This window comes from Cryptomeria japonica, chromosome 3, assembly GCF_030272615.1.
Source record: "Cryptomeria japonica chromosome 3, Sugi_1.0, whole genome shotgun sequence".
In the NCBI taxonomy this organism is placed as follows: Eukaryota; Viridiplantae; Streptophyta; class Pinopsida; order Cupressales; family Cupressaceae; genus Cryptomeria; species Cryptomeria japonica.
In genome coordinates this window covers 890,810,692-890,819,637 of record NC_081407.1, presented here as the reverse complement: position 1 = coordinate 890,819,637, position 8,946 = coordinate 890,810,692, and positions in this window count along the sequence as shown.

The following is an 8,946-nucleotide window of genomic DNA, read 5'->3' as shown; positions in this document are numbered from 1 at the left end:
CTTCAACTAATTTACTTGGTATATTTTTACTCTTCACTTTTATTATGAGTTTCTTTTATAGAATCCTAAAATTTAATGTTTCAAAAAATTAGATTTAATTTTCAATTTCCTACAATCCAAATTGAATATTTTGTTCAATAGAAACCACTTACCAAAATTTAAAGTGAAAACAAAAACATTTCACCACTTACTGCAAAAACTTAGGGAGTGGATTAACATTGTTGATATAGTACAAGTTTTCCTCCTTCGTAGCCTTTATCTGTAAGTCTCTCACTTCTGTGAAGAGAAGTACCTATTCAACTTTATATAACTTTTGAAGAAGTCGAGAAATCTTATGTAGCCTTTATCTGTAAGTCTCTCACTTCTGTGAACAGAAGTACCTATTCAACTTTATATAACTTTTGAAGAAGTCAAGAAATACAACTTCAGAGATCCCAAGAACACCTGCAAGCAAAATACCTGTCACAACAGAAGAATGGAGGCAAAAAGACAATAATGGTTCTGAAGAAAAAGATTAGCATTCAGAGAGGGAATGAAATAAAAAGTACAATACAATCCTTATAAAAGGAGAATATGCAATATTATTTTTTAGATGAAATAGAGAGAGATTTTTTTCATTTAGAAAATGAAATATTTTGCGTAATAGCCCATTTTTTATGGTTAATTCTAAATAATTCTATATATTAGTATATATATATATATAGAACATAATACAAACTATGTACATAAAATGTATGTATCCCTTTGAAATCAAACCCTAAAGGGGTGAAGTGTATTTAATAATTAGAATAATTATTAAAATATTTACCATATTATTAAATGCCTAAGTATAACTTAAGCGCAGAGGATAATAGACTAATAATTAAATAAATAATTATTAGCTAATGCATGATAGCTCTAACACCCCTCCACCCCCTCCCGATAAACTTAGGAAGTAGCTAAAAACAACTAAGCACTAAAAAATGCACGAAGAAGGCAAATTTGGGTCCCAGTAACAAAGCCTGATGAGGTACCCAATGACTACCAAATCTCTATAAACCGGAGAAATAGAGGAAACCACATGGGAAAAAACTCTACGCCAAAAAGAGATGGAAAAGCGTGCTAAAAAAACATAAAGGAAGGAATGCCTTAATGAGACCCCCCAATGACAACTTCCTTCACACCAAGCATAGAGCGCAACTGAAAGTAGCGTGGAGATGCAAAAGGTTTAGTAAAGATGTCAACAACCTGCTCCTCTCTATGAATGTACTCCAAGATGAGAAAGACATCATGAATCAACTATCTGATGAAGTGCATGTGAAGCTCAATGTGTTTAGTCCTCTGGTGCTCCACTGGGTTGCGGGAAATTTGAATGCCTCTCTGATTGTCACACCAAATAATAGCGGGACTATCAAGAGGAAACCCAAACTCAGTCATCAACTGTCAAAGCCATAAAACCTCTTGACTAGCTAACACCGTTGCTCGGTACTCAACCTCTGTAGATGATAATGCAATAGCAGATTGCTTCTTGCAAGGCCATGTAATAGGGCCAGAACCAAGGCAAAAAACAAAGCCAGAAGTAGACTTCCAATCATGAGCATGACCAGCCCAATCTGAGTCAGTGAATGCCAAACTGTGTAGTGCCTTGAATGTACCTCAAAATACGTTTGGCATCTTGCCAATGGCTCTCATGAGGATCATGGGAGAACCTAAAGACAAGACCAACCGCAAAGGAAAGATCTAGGCGTGTATGTGTCAGGCACAACAAACTACCAACCAACTACCTGTACAAGGTAGGATCCACGGAAGGTGTAGAACAAGTGGCAGACAAAACAACACCTGACTGAAATGGTGTGGGTGCAGGCTTGCAAGCAAGCATGTCAAATCTATGAAGCATATCAAGAGAATACTTATGTTGAAGTATGGAAATCCCAACGGAAGACTGAATAACGTGTAGGCCCAAAAAATAGTGCAGAAGTCCAAGATCTGTCATCTCAAACTGCTCCATCAAAGCTCTTTGAATATCCTGAATCCAAGAGGATGAGCTAGTTGTAATGATGAGATCATCAACATATAGCACAAGAATATCTATATCATCCCCCTGACGCTGAATATAAACTGTGGGATCGGAATGACAATGTGTGAAGAGTGTGGAGCAAGAAAGAGTCCATCTTCTCATACCAAGCCCGAGGGGCCTGTTTGAGACCATATAATGAACGCCGAAGTCTGCAAACCAAAGAGTAATCCTGCACAAATCCCTGAGGCTGCTCCATATAGATCTCCGCATGAAGATCTCCATGCAAGAAGGCATTCTTCACATCCATCTGAAAAACTGTCCATCCCTGTGAAGCTACAAGTGAAAGTACAAAGCGAATAGAATTCATCTTGGCGACAGGAGCAAAGGTCTCGGAGTAATCAATACCCTCCACTTGAGAAAACCCCTTCGGAACAAGACGAGCCTTATACTTATTAATAGAACCATCTGCAACATACTTGGTACGATACACCCACTTGCACCGAACCAACTTTCTTATCCATCAAAGAAGAATACTCCTCATCCATGGCCCTATCCCACTCTGGGTGACCTGTCGCCTCTTAAAATTTTTGAGGATCATCCAAAATGGCATGACTCAGAAGACTAGAACCAGATGTCTATGCACGAGGATGACGAGAATCTGGAAGATCACCTGCCATAGAGCCAACGGCATCAACTGTAAATCGGGCCCACTTGGGCAAAGACTAAGCTACGGGTGGTGGTGGTGGTGGAGATGGTGGACCATCATCTGCATCATCCTCAAGGAATAAGGAATCCTCAAAAGATAAAGAGGGAGGAGGAGGCAGTGAGGGAGAAACTGGTGATGGAGAATCCATCTGAGGAAGGCACTCATCAAACTAGACATCCTGCTTAAACAGGACCTCTCGGGAATCAGGATCAAACAACTTGTACGCCTTAACATCCTCACGGTAGCCAACAAATATGAGTGGTCAGCTCTTCCTCTCCATGGCTTTCCTCTAACCATTTGGAATAAATGTCCAACCCTCACTACCAAAAACTCGGAATGATGAAACATCAGGGCTTGACATGGGACCAAGCCTCCTCAAGAGTCATCTAGCGCAATGCCTTATGAGGCATCTGATTCTAAATATAAGTGGCACAATTAATTGTCTCAGCCCAAAAAGCAAGCTGCATAGAACGTGACTGAAGCATACAATTGGCCATCTCCCGTAGTGTTATGTTCTTTCTCTCAGCAACACTATTCTGCTAAGGAGTGTGAGGAACTGATAACTGATGTTGCAAACCATGCTCTGTGCAGAAATCTATAAAAGTTTGATTCACATATTCTCTCCTATTATCTGTGTATATCCTCCGGATAGAACGACCAAACTGCTTCTCTACAAATGTCTTAAAGACTCGAAATGAATCAAAGACAGCAAACTTGTACTTAAGAAAGTACACTCATGTACGTCTGAAAAAGTCATCAATAAATGTGAGCACATATTTGGACCTTGAAAAAGATGGAGTCGGAAAGGACATAAGATCACTGTGTACCAAATCCAAGGGTGCCTTAGCACGTGTGGCTCTACCTGTAGGAAAAGGATCCCAGTGATGCTTGCCAAGTGCACAACCTCGACATACACCATTAGTACAAGATATCTGAGGGAGCTCAATCACAAGTGGCTATGTGCTCATCTGCTATAAGTATCAGTAATTCACATGGCCAATGCGCTCATGCCAAAGTCTACTCATTGAATCTGCATGTGCTACAAGAGAAACATCTGAACCATCTGGAATCTCAAAGTCATCAAACCGGTATAACTGAGAATCAGGATCAACACTGCCAGTAGCCACAACTAAATCAGGATCATGGAGCTCTCTAATAACCACATCATGTGATGAGAACTCAACTGTTTTACCAGAGCCAGAATGACAAATCTAATAAACAGAGAGGAGGTTTGTCGAAATGTCAGGTACCAGAAGAACATCCTAAATACAACCACTTGTCAACGGAACAGTACCTAAACCTGAAACTGAAAGCTGTGCTGAGTCACCAACTGCAATCTGTAAAGTATCACTATGAGCAAGTGAGGTAACAATCTGCTGAGAGTGTGTCATGTGGTGAGAAGCCCCTGAATCAATAATCCAAGTGGATGCACTGTATGAATTAAATTACAGTGTATGAAGCTCCATGCGCTCAAAGCAATAAAGTTAAAAGTAATTTTCAAAGTGTTAAGTTGGTTTTAAGGGTGGTGTGATTCTGATCAAGAATTGCCCAACATAAGCAATCAAATATGATGGGAGGAGGCCTCATAGAATTGGGGTGCATAGCATGCGAAGAACTAGGAGAATTCGGAGCAGGAAAAGAAGGTTGGCTTCACACTAACCCTAACTTGAACCTTGCACTCACCTCTCATTACCTGGCCCTCACAAATCAATCTCTAGTTATTGTTCTAAATTATGATGGCGAGGGTTCCCAGATTGTCATCCGCCCGTCTATGTCTGCAGCAGTGGAAGGACATATTACTGCAATGGAATGGCTGGTATTTGATCATGATCAAACTCTTGCTCTCAGCACTTCTCAGGGATTTCTGATTATTTACTCCTCAGCCGGAGATTTGTTACACAAACAGGTAAATATTCTTAAAATTAATGCGACTGTTGGATTTAGAGGAATATTTGTATGTTGCACATGGTGATCCGAACTGGTCATGGAATTTAGTTGCTTTCAGGTATGTTACTTCACTAATCTCAAATTCACTAATCAACCTAACTAAGCAAGCCACTTGAAACTCTTTTAAGCACTCCTAGTAAGACAATTTAGCAGAGAATCAGAGTTTGCAGACAATTCAGAGGCATGACACAGGTGCAGACTGGTTCCAAAACCAAAGGAGTAGTAGAAGCAGATTACCTGAGAGATTCAACTACAGCTGAAACCGGCAGGCAGTTTTGTCATTTGCTGAAACCGTCCTGTACAGAACGGGACAGAAACTTATCAGGGATTTTCCACTATCCCTTAAACTTCTTTATATATGTATATGGATATATTCAAGTAGTTTAAGAATCACAATTTTTTTATGAAGAGGTTATTGGTAAGCTAGAAGATGCGTTGGAAGAGGAAGACAGAAGAGAAAAAAGAAAGGAGGAGCACATCTGGAACATGAGAGAGGAATTTAAGAAGAAAACCCTATAGTATCGATGCAGGGAATTGTAGGAATCTTAATTGCACAACTATTGAAGTATAAGGGGTGAGAGATGAGTGGCAACAGTTCTTGTAGAACCCAAGAACATTAATAAATTAGCAACTACCAATATGAAACCAGCAGAGTAACACAACCATTTCTATTATTGAAATTTTCTTCTCAGAAGTTGTCATAGTTGATGTTCATTATGGGATAATATAACTTTAACACTTCAATGGATAGCATTACATCAAAACACTTGATGTAGTTTTTGGAGAACAATGATTGCAAGAATCAATGGTGTTGCCATGAATTTGGAAGAATTCTTCATTATGTTCAATTCAGATTGTGAACAATGCCAGCTTTTGTCCTGGATTGTGCCATGTCTAATACTTCCACGGCAGAAAATAAAGATATTTGCAAAGCATTACTACAATTTCAAGAAAGAATACATAGAGGTATACTGAGGAGAATGAACATCGCTGAACCATGCCTGTAGGTGGTAGTCCCTTTATATTCTTCATTGTTAAAGCTTGCTTATTGAGGAATCCAACTATATTGGCTCTTTGACTATCCTCGATTCAACAAACAGATAATAATCAAAGGTTTTATTCATGATGGAATGTTATAATTGCCTTACAATATAGTGGGTCTTTGGGCTTGCCCTTGAGGTGCTTCATCTTAAAAGAAAACAATATTGTTGTTTCTTGACCTTGTGCAATACCAGAAGTGATGACAGAAGTAAAGCTCAAGTTTAAACGTTAGTAAGTTTTATTTCCTGTGTTGTTGTACAGCTCAACCTTACATGATAAGAGAACTTCTCTTCTGAGATGTTGTACAGCTTGATCTTGCCTAATAACAAGGTTTTTCCATAACCAATCACAGCTTTATTCCTTGCCTGGGTCAGATAATAGGGCATTGTCTCAATTCCTGAAGTCAAAGGGGGCATTGTCTCAGTTCCTGAAGTCAAAAGGAATATCATGATCTGTTTGATTCAACAGATGAGATGATCCTATGTGTACTGGTGGACCCCAACATGATTAATGAGCCTTTTAATCAGATGATTGGGCTTGGTGGAGAAAATAAGAAGGGTTGGATATTTGAATGGGTGACTGAACCAAGAGCTAGGTCTTCTTTGATTGGTTTTTTGTTGATTCCAAAAGTGTGCCCAACTTTTGATCTCCAAGAGGCCAATTATCGTCAATTCATCTAAGATGCATGCAACCCATTGATCTTGTTTAGTTGGGTGTCTAGGCTGGTGAAGTGCACGATGCTGATCAAATGTCTGATGGGGCAACTCAGAATAATGAGACTCCTTTGATTGGGTATTCACCAATGTCTCTCAATGTTTGATGAGTTCACCATCATTAATCTCTTGACAAATGGCATGTGAACCATTGATTTAGCCAATTGGTCTTTGATAAACCATTTGTAGGACCCACAAGGCAAACACTGAATTTGCAAACAAAGAAAATTTAAATTCCAATAGGTGAGACACACATGGGTGCAGTCTGAATTGAATTCAGACACCATTAATGCTTCTTTTCTGCAAGGCTTGATAAAAACTAAGGAACTGTTTGCAATCTTCACCAAAGCCATTTGCAATTTGAGTTTAGTGAACCAGAAACTAGAAAGCGTGTTTCAACAAATAGGAGCTCAAAAAGCAAGCCGTCTGAGAATTAAAGTGAATCAAGAGGTGCATGAATCATTCTTGACTTAATTTGAATTCTTGTTTGGTTGAAATAGCATTGGGATTTGAATTTTGGACTGCAATTTTGAATTTTAGGTTTAGAAAAACTTTAAAATTCCTAAACTCAATAAAATGGCTTGTATACTTCTTTGCTTACTGTTGGTACTCACGAAATTTGGTTTTTATGCCCCTTATTGTCTGCTTTTTGTCAATTGATCTTCAAATTTTCATTAATGCCATGTCATTTATGGTGCAATGTCCCCTAATTGGGAATGCCCTAAATTTCCCCTAATTCTCAATTTCTAAGTAAATAGGCAGGGTTAAAGAATACCTTAAATAATTGAAGTTCTGCAAACAGATTAGAAAACATTTACAACAATAATTTCAATAAGCAGATTTATCATAATTAAGCATTATTAAACTTATGGCAGAATTATTAATTCAATCATCTAAATATACTTGGAAGGCTGAACCATAAGAGAGCATGGGGAAAGAGTGACTTCGATGGGGTGTCTTGGATCCTCTACCTAGGCCCAAGAGCGGATATACCATCCCTCTTGGCCTCATGTGGCCCATGCCATCCATATGAGGTGCTCTACCAGTGAGGTATCCACTTTCCATTATCCCCTCATCTTGCCAACCTTTTCCTTCTCTTTATGATTGGTCTCCTTGTATTGATGCACCATGATAGGAGAAAGAGGTCACAACAGGGTGCCCCGGAAGCCATCTCCTCTAGGCCCAAGGGCAGTACCCTCTGTATTCCCTTGGCCTCATGAAACCATCTAGTCCTCTCATAGAGGTGGCATACCTAGAGGAGTACCCATCTTGCAGGCCTACATTCCTTCTCCCATGGCTGGAAGTACTCAGAAAATATGACAGATTCTAACATCATACATATACATTTCATGTAATAAATGTATTACATAAATTAATAAATCAGATGCAATCAAAGGTTACTGTGATATATTTGTAAACAGCAGTACATTAATGTTGATTTTAATTAGGGAACGGCACATTGGAATCCGCCCAAGGGGGCCAGCCCCTTTCTCCAACGTGTAGGGTTGGGCCCTATACCTCACTTCACCCCACGCTACATGCATAATAACGTGCTTGCTCAAATAGGGCTGACCCTATCCATTCAAGGCATTTCGGATTAAAGATTCAAATTAAATTAAAAGTAATTTAATTTATATTAGGCCGACATAAAAAGGATTTTGCATCACATATATATAAGGCATATCCACCTCATTCAAAATACATTCAACACATATCCTTCAAGCGAAATACATATCTGCTAATGATGCGAAGTTCACACATGCCTAAGGATGTGAAATATACATTTGAGTTCACACATGCCTAATGATGCGAAGTATACAATCCAATTAATGCGAAAGTTGGTGAAGGAACTTATGCGAATCATCCCTGCCAATTGAAGAAGCAAACATCAAGTTCTTGCTGTCATAAAGAAAGCTGAGCTGTTCCAGAATTAAAGTGCCAGGGTTACTGAATCAATGCAGACCTAAGACACATCAAGAGTGCAGATCTAGGGCTTGAGTCTGAGTGCTGATTGGTGTGTTTAAAGAGCAGACCTCATATGCAGACTTAGGGTTTGGACCTGATTGCTGTTGGAAGTGGTAAAGGGATGCTTGTGAAAGTGCAGTCTTGTGTAAGACATTATCAGCCCTAAGTGCAAACATCTTCAAGTGCTTCAGATAAGTGTTGTAATCTTTATATGACTATAATCCATAATCAGATCTAATAATCAGCCCTAAGTGCAAACATAATTATTATATACCTACCATATTATTAAATGCCTAAGTTTAACTTAAGCGTAGAGGATAATAGACTAATAATTAAATAAATAATTATTAGCTAATGCATGATAACTCTAAACTTTTTATTTGATTTTTGGGTATAACTGATAAATATTTTGAGCATTCAAAGTTGGAAGTTTTCAGTTCAAATCTCCTAAGTACTAATAATTTTGTCTTATAGTTGTATATGATTGGCTTTAATTCTGAGTTTGGTCAGCTGATCCTATTTATGTTAAAAATAAATAAACATTCCATCTAAAGCTGCCTCCTGTCCATCAAAATCTA